The sequence below is a fragment of the Balearica regulorum genome, chromosome 1, assembly GCF_011004875.1.
Source record: "Balearica regulorum gibbericeps isolate bBalReg1 chromosome 1, bBalReg1.pri, whole genome shotgun sequence".
NCBI lineage: Eukaryota > Metazoa > Chordata > Aves > Gruiformes > Gruidae > Balearica > Balearica regulorum.
The window spans coordinates 76,341,208-76,354,530 of NC_046184.1; the positions used below are offsets into that span (position 1 = coordinate 76,341,208).

Below are 13,323 nucleotides of genomic sequence, written 5' to 3' on the forward strand. Positions count from 1 at the left end.
TAAATCTGTTAAAAAAAGCCTTCAATCTGCATCTACCGTTCTCCTGGCTTGTTGTATGAGAAGATGCAACTTTTTCCAGGACCTGCTACTCCCACATTGAGAAAACCATGGACTGTCTCAGAAGCAGAAAGCTACCATTTAGCTAATCTGTATTACTCCTACAGATTCATACAAGCACAGGCAATTCTTGACTAGCAGCACTGCTAAGCATTTTATCCTTTGTCATTGCTGTGACAAGCACAGAAGTCTCTTATCCTGCGTTTACAGGCTACCGATTCAAGCCACAGTAACCTTTAGGCTCATTTTGACCACAAGCAGGGAAGCACAGAATTCACATAAGGACATCTTTGAGCAAGTAGCTCACTCGGCTCTAGAGAAGGAAAAGGTACCCATATGCTGTATAAACAGACCACGAGAACAATATTTCTCATGCCTAACACTAAATCATTGAAACATGTCACCTGGTAAAGATAACAGGTTCACAATACTGATTTTCAGACCGACATTCAAATGCCCCAATACAAAAAAAATAAAAAAAGCAGACATCTACCTGTTAGAAAAATATATAATCTACGTATTTTCTGAAAATATTAGTTACAAACATTCATAGATCAAAATGTTGCCCAGAATATTACGGCACAGTAAGAAGGCCATGTTACTGTAATACTAAAAGAATAAGAAAGAAAAAAATAGAAAAAATACAATTAATATACACTACAAAGTAAAATGAAGTTTTGGTTACAGAGATGACTTGTGGAATATAGAAACTCTCTCATAAACCTATGACAGTTTAAAAAAAAGTTAAAGAACACTTAAGACCAGCTACAAAGACACATACAGCTAACAGATCAACAACATGGACACATACAGCTAACATCAAGCCCAGCGATCATAAAATGCCGTCTAATTTGTCAGCTCGATATTAACTACTGCATCCACTTGCAGCACACTCTCTTCAAAATGAGAGAAAAATCATTCAGTAAAAAAAAAAAATTCCAAAACAGTTTTGCCTAACAGCCATTAATAAACTATTTCATCACTAACTACAATTGTGCTACGTATCTTTCTTTAACACTGATATTGTTGCTTGATGTGTGGTATGCAGTTTAACCCCCAGGGCAGTTTTTAATGTTTATTCTAGTATGGCACTGCACAACACACAGACCCTGAGCCAAAAAAAATTACTCTAGAACTGTAAACTATGCAAAGAGGGGAGTTTGGAGCACTTGAACACTGAACAGCCATGCCAAGATTAACAATACAGAGGACAAGGTAGCATCTGCACTCCTCTCCTGATTACCATACCTAAGCTGTTGTATAGTATGATCAGAGATCTCTAAAATGATGCTGCATTGCACTAATTAGGCCTGGCCCGTGTGCTAACACATGCTACTCTTTAAGCTGATTCAGTCATAACTGGCAGAATATAATCTACTATCTTTGAAGGCAAATTCCAAGTTTGACAAAATATAATTTCAGGCAGGTACAGGTATGAAACAGCAAGCACATTAGCCCTTGGTGCTAATAATCTCAACAGCTAAACACACTTTTTTATATTAGTCTCATCTCACTTGTTTTTATATTAGTCTCATCACAGACACACGAGAAGCTTTTTGTTGCGCTAAAACCACAATGAAAACTCAGTTGCTTACATAATGCAGGCTTCACTATGACTATTATAGTAATACACTGTTAATGTTTTTACCTTTTCAAAGTAGTGAAAAGGTTCTGTCTTTAGAGAAAGCCTGAACAAACTCTGGAATTAAATCCAAATTAGAAGAGAAAAAAAAATTCCCCCTGTAGCAAGAGAAAACAGTCTTACAGCAACCTTTCAAGCACTCTGTTTTGAGGTCGTGGCATGCAACAGAAGAAAACAAAAATTTACAAAATTGTAAAGCTCATTTTTTACCCCAGTCTGGGTCATGTACAAACGATCAAACTTACCAAAAGAGGTACAGGAAATGTGAGCAGTGGTGTAGATGTTTTAAATTATCCTAACTAATCTACAGTTTTAATCAAGAATGCCTACTGAGAAAACTGAGCATTTAAAACTGCAGGATTACATTTCGTTTTCAAGCATTTGCCTTACAAAGGACAGCATATGTCACTCGCACCATTCTGGCTTCCCTTACTGCTAGGGCAAAAGGATGAAGCCTCAGAAGACTTGAGTCTATCAGATTCTGAGTCACTACAACCAGAGACAGCCAAGCAGAAAGATGGATACAGCAAGCCAGGCAGACACTGTAGATACCCAGTTTTTCTCTAACCAGGTAGCCTCGATGCACATAAAGAGACTTCTGTCTCTCACACACTCGTTTCACTTTGGAACATGAGGAGATTCTTTCCGCAAGCCAAAAAAGGGAAAGTCAAGAGAGAAGGCAGCAATGGCAAGACCAAGAAGCCCGGCTTGGCTGGGTCACTACCGGTACTCATGAGGCTGTGAGCCGTTTAAAACCTCACTCCCCCCCCTAGAAACACCTCCTCCCACCAAATCAGCATCGTTACCTGCCATCATCCAGGACGCCGGGATTTCAAAACCGGGAGGAAAAACCCAATCGCTCAATTTTAGGTCCCCCTCCTCGCCCTCTTTTCCTTTTCTCGCGTCCCAAAATCAAAGCCGTCACCACCACCCAGTGGGTCACTAAACTTCCCCGAGAACCGAGCTCTTCCCTCCTACAGGAACCGAGCCTCCCCACAGCCAGTGTCGTCATCCCTCGCAAGCCCCAGCCCTGCCCTTCCCCGCCCGGCGCTGTGCAAGGAGAGCTTCACCTTCCCCGCGCCCGCCGGAGAGGAAGCCCCGACACCACCGCGGGGCCCGCGGGGCAGCACCACCCCCCCCAGCACCCCCCCAACCCCCCCCGTTCCCTCACCAAGGCGAGCGCTCCTCTCGCGCCCGCTGCTCCTCCGCGTCCCCGCAGCGCCTCGGTACTGTAATTCCCGTCCGCCCTCCCCTCACCGCAGGGGCGCCGAGACCCCTCGGCACCCAACGGGGCCTTCACAGCACACCACCCGCCCCGCCTCGCACAGCCCGACCACGCCACGGGGCACCGGCAGCGCCGGCCGCCGCCAGCACAGGCGCGACGGCTCAACCAACCACCCTCCCTGCGCCGGCCGGTGGGACACCGCCGTCTGCCAGCCCGCGTCCCCCCGCAAAGGCTCCGACGGAGGTCTAAACCCCGGCCTCCGACTCAAGCCTCTCCCTGAAGCTGGGGCCCAAGGCGCCGCCCTCACCTGAAGCGCCGAGAACTGCCCGTCTCCTGTGCCCACCGGCGAAGGAGGCTGACGAGACAGCGAGAGAGCGCGGAAGAACGCGAGAGAACACCCAGCGCTCCACTCCCCGCCGCACTAACTGCCGCCCCCCGCGCCCGGCTGCGCCTGCCCGCCTCCCCCGCCCCTCCGATTGGCGGACGCCCAGCCGCCTTCCGATTGGGCGAGGGCGAAGGGCAGGCTCCTGAGTCGCCGCTGTCTATTGGCTCTTCGCGACTGCCAATTACGCCACTTCCTAGTCGATGACTGTAAGGGGTGGCAGGGGCGGCGGGGGCGGGTGAGGGGTGGTGCGGCGTGCGCCCGCGGTCGGCGCGAGCTCCCTCGCGGGTGTCGGAGGCCGTTACCGTCGAGGGCGCCTCGGGGTGGCCCGCGGCCCGTCCCCTCGCCGGTCCTGCGGGCCGAGCCCCCGGCTTGGGGGGCGATAGCCGTGCGAGAGGCTGCGGGCACTTCATGACGGGGCTCTAGCCGCTGCGGCGCAGCGAGGTACCTGTCTGCTCCCGGTGGTGCCAGCGGCTGCCACCCCGCGCCTGCCGGGCAACCTGCCCGCCCCGACCGGCTCGCCGAGAGGGCAGCCGCTGTGTACGTATAGATAGGTATATACGTGGTCGGAAACGGCTCACGATAACGCTGTGAAAGACGGCAGGGCGCGACGTGAATAAAGACATCGCGCTTATGTCTCGTTTCCATTGCGGGGGACCGTGAACGAGCAGAAGACCTAGTTTCCCGAAGCTGAATTTGACCGAGCCGATGGATCCTGCAAAGCGACGGGGACGTTTTAACGCCCGAAAGTGGTGAAAGCTTTAATTTCCCTTCGGATTCCGCGGCAGTCCCGCCGTGTAACGCAGTGCCCTCTAACACCACAATGCGGCAATGCTGGTGCTGCATTTATTAGACTTCTCCTCCGGCTGCTGTCTGTCAGCTGAAGCCGCGTCTTGCTGGAGGAGAGAGCGCAGGACTTGGCGGGCTTGTCTGTCAGCTGCGTTTCAGACGGAGGTGGCTCAAGGACGGAGCCACCTTTAAAATAACATTGTTGATTTGATTAAACCTCTGTACGCGGATGTACGCAATACTTGAATAGTATCACAGGCAGAACTGTTATTCCAGCCCTTGCCTATCTTTTAGACTTATTTGCTTTAGACCAAGGATTATTTCAAGTTCCCAGCAGCAGCCATCATGGTAACCTTATTTTGTCCCTTCAGCCTTTGCTTTCTCCACCAGTTTCAGCATTTCCCTCCCATCTGCCCTTCTCATCACTGATCTGCCTCCTGCGTTGTCCCAGAGGACAGCCTGGTTTAAGGACAGCATGAGCTCTGGATCATTGGGTAGGGCTACACTAAGAGTACTTTCCTCTTGGCCGTGTTTCTTATGCAAGTCTGCATATAATAAGCATAGACACCGAGTCTCCCTGTACTCTTTCACTAAGTGTGTGACTCATTAACTTAAGGAGTTTTAAGTTCACGGGAATTTAGATTAGCTCAGTAGGACTGTGAGACCATAGCACTGGCGTAAATTTTACCTTCTGAAGAAATGTCCTTAAAACTTTGATTGAATTAATTGCAATTAACATTACTGCAAAATTTGGTCAGGTTAGTAAGCTTTCTAGGATTTAACATTATTTCTCCCTTCCCTAATCTCCTCCTGTTCTCTCTCCTGTGTTGAAAGTTAAAAGTTGACATCTGAGAAGAGGAATCTTGATATTTATTTTTTCTTCTCTCACTTCTGACCACAGATGCACTTTAGTTTTCTACACAGTCCGTCTCATTAACTATGAGCTCAAGCTTCTCATAAACCAGCTCTCTTTACAGATTACAAGTGATACATATAATGGTAAATACAGCTCTTTCTGTATGGACACGAATCAAGCTTCCGTTTTGCCTAGAGCATTGTCAAAGCTGGAAATCCTCCCTGCCAGAACACTTAGACTTTCTTCAACCTCAACATCAAAACAGTCATTCATCTCTTTGTATAGTCAAATAATGCTCAAACTTGTTCAAAGATTGAAGAAACAGAACAGGAATTCAGTGTAAATCATAGTGCTCCCTGGTAGAACTAAGTTCATACTGTGATGAATGGGAATTCCATTTTGGCAGAGGACAGAAGTTCAACCTGCGGCCAGTGGTGGACTGACACAACACCCCCCCCCCCCAACTATTCCATGCAGAGTTAATACCACCTTGTGCCCCAAAAATCACTTCACCATTCACAAAAACAGTGCCAGTCACATATATGCTACCGTCTGTGAAACTTGGGACTCGCATTCTTACGTTAGGCCAGTATGGGGTAATGACTGAAAATGGAGCAAGAGGTACACATTCAGGCCCTGAGCCTGGTTCCAAAAACTACCAGTCTTTTAACATCAAGGAAAGTGGTGCCTTATTCTTCAAATCAGCTATTCCCATGCATGGACTTTGCAAGGCCTCTGTACTGCTTATACATTTTATATGTATTATATATCTATTACTTATATTACATTATAATGTCCCACATGACATCCTTGTCTCTAAATTGAAGAGACATGGATTCGATGGATGGACCACTCGGTGGAGAAGGAATTGGCTGGATGGTCGCACTCAAGGAGTTGTGGTCAACGGCTCAATGTCTAAGTGGAGACCAGTGACAAGTGGCGTTCCTCAGGAGTCAGTACTGGAACCGGCAGTGTTCAACATCTTTGTTGGCAACATGGACAGTGGGATCGAGTGCACCCTCAGCAAGTTTACCGACAACACCAAGCTGTGTGGTGTGGTTGACATGCTGGAGGGAAGGGATGCCATCCAGAGGGACCTTGACAGGCTGGAGAGGTGGGCCCGTGCAAACCGCATGAAGTACAACAAGGCCAAGTGCAAGGTCCTGCACGTGGGTCAGCGCAATCCCAAGCACAACTATAGGCTGGGCGAGGAATGGATTGAAAGCAGCCCTGAGGAGAAGGACTTGGGGGTATTGATTGATGGGAAGCTCAACATGAGCCGGCAGTGTGCGCTTGCAGCCCAGAAAGCCAACCGTGTCCTGGGCTGCATGAAAAGAGGTGTGACCAGCAGGTCAAGGGAGGTGATCCTGCCCCTCTACTCTGCTCTTGTGAGACCCCACCTGGAGGACTGCGTCCAGCTCTGGGGGCCCCAGTACAGGAGAGACGTGGAGCTGTTGGAGTGAGTCCAGAGGAGGGCCACAAAGCTGATCAGAGGGCTGGAGCACCTCTCCTATGAGGACAGGCTGAGAGAGTTGGGGTTGTTCAGCCTGGAGAAAAGGCGGCTCCAGGGAGATCTAATTGCAGCTTACCAGTACCTGAAGGGGCCTACAGGAAAGCTGGTGAGGGACTGTTTATCAGGGAGTGTAGTGACAGGACAAGGGGTAATGGGTTTAAGCTGAATCAGGTTCGATTTAGATTAGATGTTAGAAAGAAATTCTTTACTGTGAGAGTAGTGAGGTACTGGAACAGGTTGCCCAGAGAGGTGGTGGAGGCCCCCTCCCTGGAAGTGTTTAAGACCAGGCTGGATGGGGCTTTGGGCAACGTGGTCTAGTGGAGGGTGTTCCTGCCCGCAGCAGGGGGTTGGAACTAGATGATCTTTAAGGTCCCTTCCAACCCAAACCAGTCTATGATTCTATGATAATCTGTGTGTATACATTGTATGTATTTTCTTACTATATTTACATATATATATTTACTACACTACACATTTTTAAATATATATATAGGTATAGTAAATTTAGCCCTCATGCCACAGTGCAAAGGCAGCGGCATTGTTTTGGGAGTCCTCTTCATATGGAACTTTAGCTGGTTCTGTCTTCCAAGGGAATGGAGGGTGATCAGAGGGTGATCTGAAATGAGTACTTTATACAACATTTTTGTCCTAACAACTGGATTCAGATTTTAACACAACTTGAGAAGTAACACTTGTGTTTTCCAACTTTTCACGTAAACATCTTTATAAATCTATTAACATCTTTATAAATGCCATGAAATTATAATTTTAAAGATAAAAAAGACAGGACTATTAATTGGAAAAAAAGAAAGTTTACCAAAAGACAATATATATGAACACTTTAGTATTTGGAGCTTCCTCAAGGCACCACTTTAGGGAACAGTATTTGCAAGCTGCTGAATATTATCTTCTGGTTGTTTCCTGTGCTTTTTACATTTAGATGAAAAATGCTCAGACTCCTTTGGAAGCCAATAAGTCAATAACAGCTATCAGAATTTTAAAAATACATATTTAATTGTAAAGTTTTTGTCCCTTTTCCAAGTGGACCATTTGAAACAATTCAGAAGCAACATTATTAGGGTCATCTTAGTCTACTTTTTGGATCAACACTATTGATCTTCCTGTGAATTACCTCTGTAGGCGAAAGAATTTGTCTGCATTGGGGTTAATAGACATGCTGGTGCTTAATTTGACTTCATTACTTGTAGTAACACAGCTTAATGTATGTATAAATATATAGAGGCTTGAGGCCACATGCACTGAATAAATACATATATGCACTTGAAAAAATGCTTGTAGAAATATACCTCTGTGGTTAACAAAGCACTATTTTTTTCAATTTATAAAAGGTAAATTATCTTTATGCATATTCAAACACTAAGTTTTTCTTGTAGTGAATTAAGAGAGATTAGTGGTCTCATTATATCTATCATCAGTCATGCAACCTCCCAGCACGATGACCCTATTACGATGCCATAAATAATTTACTGATATAGTGAGTTATATTTTAACATATTCATCATTTTGATTTTAGTATTTTGATATTTTTCCCTAAATATTAAAATTCAGTTGTTCTCTGAACATTTTCAGTTATATTCAGAATGTGACATCCTAGGAAAGATGATGTCAATCTTTTTTCTTTGAAGAAAGGCTAACAGTCTATGCAGCCCTGCTGGTTAGCATTTGATTTAGACTGTTACGAACAGGACAGGAAGTTTCGGGGGGGGGGAGAAAAAAAAAATTCCTCTCTCATTTTAGATAAGTATCCCACGGTTATTTTTATTTTTAACGCAATCTATTTTTAAATATGCTTCTTGTGTCTTCTGCTGTCCTCAGAAATTCCATGTGTCCTTTTAAGCACTAATACTTTCTCTGTCTCTTGGCTTCACTCAGTGAAAATTTTATTGGTGTTTCTTGACTCTTGCAATAATATTTCAGCATTCTCTTCAGAACATTTCTCTCTAAGAAAGCCCAAGTGTTATATAAATTATTTACATTTTAAATCTAAATTTAAATCCTGAACCATATTTTGCCTGCAAACGTAATGCCATTAGTGATTATATATGCCAATGACACAGAAATTCAGAATATTAAATTTAATTCCATGCAAATCAATCAATCGATTCTACTATTTCATTGCCCAACTTTCACTACGAAAGAACTTTATATATATGACATGTTCTTGACTGAAATATCATTTATTACCTCTTTGGGTTTCACATTAATATTTTTTATTAGTGTTTCATACTGTCCAACCTTTCCTATTTCACAATTGTCTATGATTATCTCAGATGTGAATGATATGCTTTTAATAGGTACAAAATTTGAGAGGCATAGAAGACTCTCTGTCAATGATAAAGATATCCCTATGTCATCATAACGATTGGAAAAGTTCTGGCTATGGTTCCCCCTTCAAGTACAGAGGGTTTCTTTAAGCTTGCCTAAGCTTTGATGGCAGCTTAAAGTGGGAAAAAAATACAGTCTAGCACAAAAAACTTCCTACTATTCAGAGAAAAACAATCAGTTTTTCCAAGATACTAATTTATGTTCCTATTTCCTCCTAATAATTGAATTTTTAACAAAATTGTGGCTAAAGCCAGCTTTTCCCATCTATACACATTTAATTTATTTTCTGCAGAGAACACAGGAATAAATTTTTTGTTTGTTTCTGTTAAGGAACCCTACAGGTTAGCATAACTAGCTATGGACACCAGTGTTATATTTTGATACCTATGCACCAGATGGCAGAGTCCTTCCCACTGACCTGAAGGCTTGAGTAAGCTATTTTAATAAAGCAGGCACAAAACATAAGTTGCCTCCTGTTTTTTCGACCCAAGTAAACTGAACAGTAACTGCTTCAGAAACAGCACTAGTTTGTAATGACAAGAGTAAAGCCCTTCCTTTACTACAGATAAATGAGCTCTGCCTGACATGTTCTGCTGCTGAAATGCAGGACTACATATCCTCTGTGAAATGTCTATTGTTTTGCTAAGTTTATAGCAGGAAGTGAATCAGGAGACAGGGACAGTTTAGGCAGAAGTTCTATTGTAAAGCCAACAGCAACAAAGTAGCTTTAGGGATAATACTGTTTCTTTTATTCTAATTAAATTCCTAAAGCCATATAAAGAAGCTATTCTGTGGGAATCGTATTAATTCCTTCCATGTCAAGAATTAATAGGGAGAAAGGTTAGTGTCCAGGAAGCAAGCGCCACTATTCAACTCTAGCAATAAACTCCTTCTACACTGATGTCATTATAACAATTCCCATAGCTGTTTAGAGCTTGTCTATTTAATTCTTCATACAATACTGTCATTATGCCAGTGATCACTTGAGCATATGAAGAACAGTATTTTAGGACTGAGACGCACATTTATTTTAGCTCTGCCTGGCAAGTTATTACAATAGCCAAAGTCAGAACTTTTGAGAACTGTTATTTTTGATTTATTTTGCTCCACTGAAAGCCAAAACAGTTTCTTTATCCTCCTGTTAAGATACATTTGGAGGATGATTGGCCTAGGGCCACGGTTAGTTACTCAGAACTAAGAGCTTGTCTGCGGGCAGTCACTCAGATTTAAGCCCACTTAAGCCCTCTCAAGTCAAAGGTAAAACAGTCTTTAATCTTTTGGAGAATTAGGCTCTGGCAAAACGAGCTACCTTACCTTTGAATGAGAGTGTCCACACAAGGTTTAACATCTTTTATTATACATGTTATCATCACATCTTTAGTCAGTTCCCCTTAATTCCTATTGTAGATGCATAGCCCAAGCGGTGTACACATCTCTGTAATCACCTCAGTTCTTACTGATAGCAGAGCGTGCCCCAGGCTGTTACCAGTTTGTATGCCACTTTGTACCATTAGTTCTGTCCTACTACAGCAATAGATTTAGTTAAGGACGCAGGAGTGAAAGGTTTAAGATTTTATCCCTGAGTAGGCAATTAAAGTTTTCATTTCCAGTTTCTCTTCCTCCTTACCAGATTTTCACCTTTACCTTTCAAGGCCGTGTAGAAACAAGCATCTCAGAGTGTGACAGCCACATACTACCCTCCTCCCCCATCCCTATTAGAACTATTAGTTATGACTGCTTTTGTTTCCTTGTCATCCTCCTGAGTCTGCAGACAAGCTGCTTCATGCACAGAGCAAACTCTCATTCCAGCTAACACAGAACATGACCCGTTCCTTATTCAAATTCCTTCAAAGCAGCATTATATTTTTCAACAGGTCTTACACAGAAAAAATAAATATTACATAGCAATGGATGTTCCTAATTTTGAGTTTCTCAAGAACATTTCTTATGTACATGAGGCCTCAAGTTCTTCATCAAAAAGTAAGACTTCCTGCTTACTTACAGTTTTTGGGGGGTTGGTTTGTTACTGATAATCAGAAAGCCAATCTAAGTCATCTAGAATTTCACTTATTTCAGTTTTGTTCCTTAAAACTCCCTTTGCATATGTAGGTTTTTCATGTATTTGAAGTGAAAATATAGTTAGGCCTTCAAACTTCAACCTCTGCAAAAAAGCCTGTTGGAAAAGGAAATGAGGAGAAAGCAGCCTGATGTATCTAATCACTAGTCTATTGTTTTTAAAAAGAAAGTGGAATGGGAGCAGGAAGAGAGGGTCACTGTATCTGCAGTCTCTTTGACTTTTTGCTCTTTAAAGAAGAACATTGCATGACTGAATTCATGTTTGGGTCAGCAGGATAAATTGCTAGCAATACATTGGTTGGGGATTTAACTATGTAAAATGCAACATCAACATTTGAAAACTAAATTCTAGTTCTGAGATTAAGTACTACATAGCCAAGGATTCCTATCAGAGCTTTTTTTTCTTTTTTTTTCCCATTTAGTAATATGTTAATGTTTTGATTTTGTAGTAGTAATGACAATTTACTAGATATTTTACAGAGATATTTCATCCTCAGGTATTTGAAATATTTCTACAGTGGCCAGAGAGTAGAATTCACTTGTTCCAAATTGATAGCTCTGCTACTAAAATATTTTCTGTATGAAATACTGCTCTGCAAATACTATATGTGAACAAAATATATCTGCTACACATTGGGACAGAAGTCCTTATTCTTTGAAGGCAATAGGAAGACTTCCACTGATTTAACACAACGACAATTTTTCGGAAGTTAGGACTGGAAGAGATGCATTGTTATACTGAGTAGTAAGAGCACAAACTCAAACAAGTTGACCCTTTCCAAACCATTAGAAACCCCCCCAAACAAATAAATAAGAATATTCAATTAGTAATATTACAGGTAGCGCCATTCCTTTTCTGTCTTGTCAATGTCTGTGTTCTGCAGGCCCTGGCTCAATTCGCTGCCTAGCTGTAAGGACACCATGGCCAACACAGAGTACTGCCTACAAACAAGAACAAAATTATGTAGATGCTACCATCAGTTTTGTTTCATTGTGAAATTACAGTGAAAAGTATTGCCTGGGTTAAGTTTCCAAAGCCTTCTACAGCAATAAATCCTAATAACCCAGGCATGTTTTTGCTTTCACATTAAGCCTTACCGAAAGGGAGACTAAAAGTCATTGCAGCTCATTTAGCATGTTATGACTTCTACATACTCAGAAAGAACAGTGTGAAGTTGACTTTAACAGGATCTGCATTTCTCAATACACCTCCTCCCAATAAAGTCCCACCAGTGTAGGCTGTATGAACAGGAAAGACAAAGGGAAGCAGTAATCATTCTGTTGTAGCCATCCTTGCTAGTGCTACTGTTACGATAGAACAAGACTACAACAGCATCCTTCATCCAAACTACTGAAGAAATTAATCACAAGCAGTGGAAACAAAAGTGAGAGAAAGCTCCATGTTCCTTCTATCAGAGTATCCTTGTTGTGTTGCCTTTGTGTAAGAAATATAACCATACTACAAAATATTATTTACTACAGCCTCATAGTTCCTAAGGCCGTCGCATACTTCCTACTAACAGGCAACTGGGTCCGGAAACATCTGCCCACTAAATATCACATCATTAAAACAACACTTACTATCTGACCACACATCTACTTAAGAGTAGCTTACCCATCAGGGTTCAAATATACAAGCAAGACTCACACTTAGGAACTAAAAAAAAAACCAACCTAACAACAAACCAAACACAAAACCCCAACCCCAAAAACTACGAGAACAGGAATTGAGATGAGCTTTACTATCATGCAGTAGTCATCTTTCCTTAGCCTTATTTCAAGATCCAGCTTGAATATGCTTTTGTAGAGGCCAGTGAGAAGATTCAAGTCTGATGATCAGAGAATCAGTTTAATTTTGGTCTTTATTTTAATGGAATATACAAGATTGATCAAGATGAGGATTACACTTTGAGTGACTCATTCAGTCTACATATTTCACTCTTTACTACAAGGATGAATCCCAGATCACGTGTAAGGATATTGGTCAGCCCAGCCCACATCTGCCCTCCCTCCCCAGCCCAAACCGCTCTTGCCGGATTGTATTCAGACTGAGAGTCATCAGCACCAACTGTCCCAAAAAACGCAATTTGTGAGCAGCTGCCCTCTTCTAGGAGGACATACAACAGCAGGAAAAGGACTGACATTTTCTGTGGTCCAGGTGGCCTGCCTTACGCATTTGAGAAACTCAAAACATTTGGGAGAGGTTAAGTTTACTTTGCATGTGCTTTAGTGGCCTGCCACATAGGAGGGCAAAGCACGTAGCCTGCTGTGGCAGGCAGAGATTGAGTATTGCTGCGCTTGCGGCATCCAGATTAGAGTGTATTATAGTTACATGGGCATTTGCAACTCTCAGCCTCCTTCATCTTTCTCTCCACAATACTCCATCATCAAAAAACAACAACAACAACAAAAAAAAAAGGGAGGAGGGGGAATGAGA

General features: G+C 42.9%; 1 protein-coding gene across 4 annotated transcripts in view; it reads right to left on the minus strand.

Annotated features, from left to right (window-relative positions):
• The window catches only part of PACSIN2 (protein kinase C and casein kinase substrate in neurons 2), a 71,814-nt gene extending 68,412 nt beyond the window's left edge, over positions 1-3,402 (minus strand). For 2 of the 4 annotated variants that reach the window (XM_075759758.1, XM_075759750.1), the window contains exon 1: positions 3,232-3,361. The gene's annotated coding sequence lies outside the window, so the exon portion shown is untranslated. Of the gene's footprint in view, positions 1-2,505; positions 2,637-3,231 lie in introns of those variants that run through there. The other 2 variants (XM_075759721.1, XM_075759732.1) reach the window with 2 other exon arrangements.
• Positions 3,403-13,323: the final 9,921 nt, after the last annotated feature.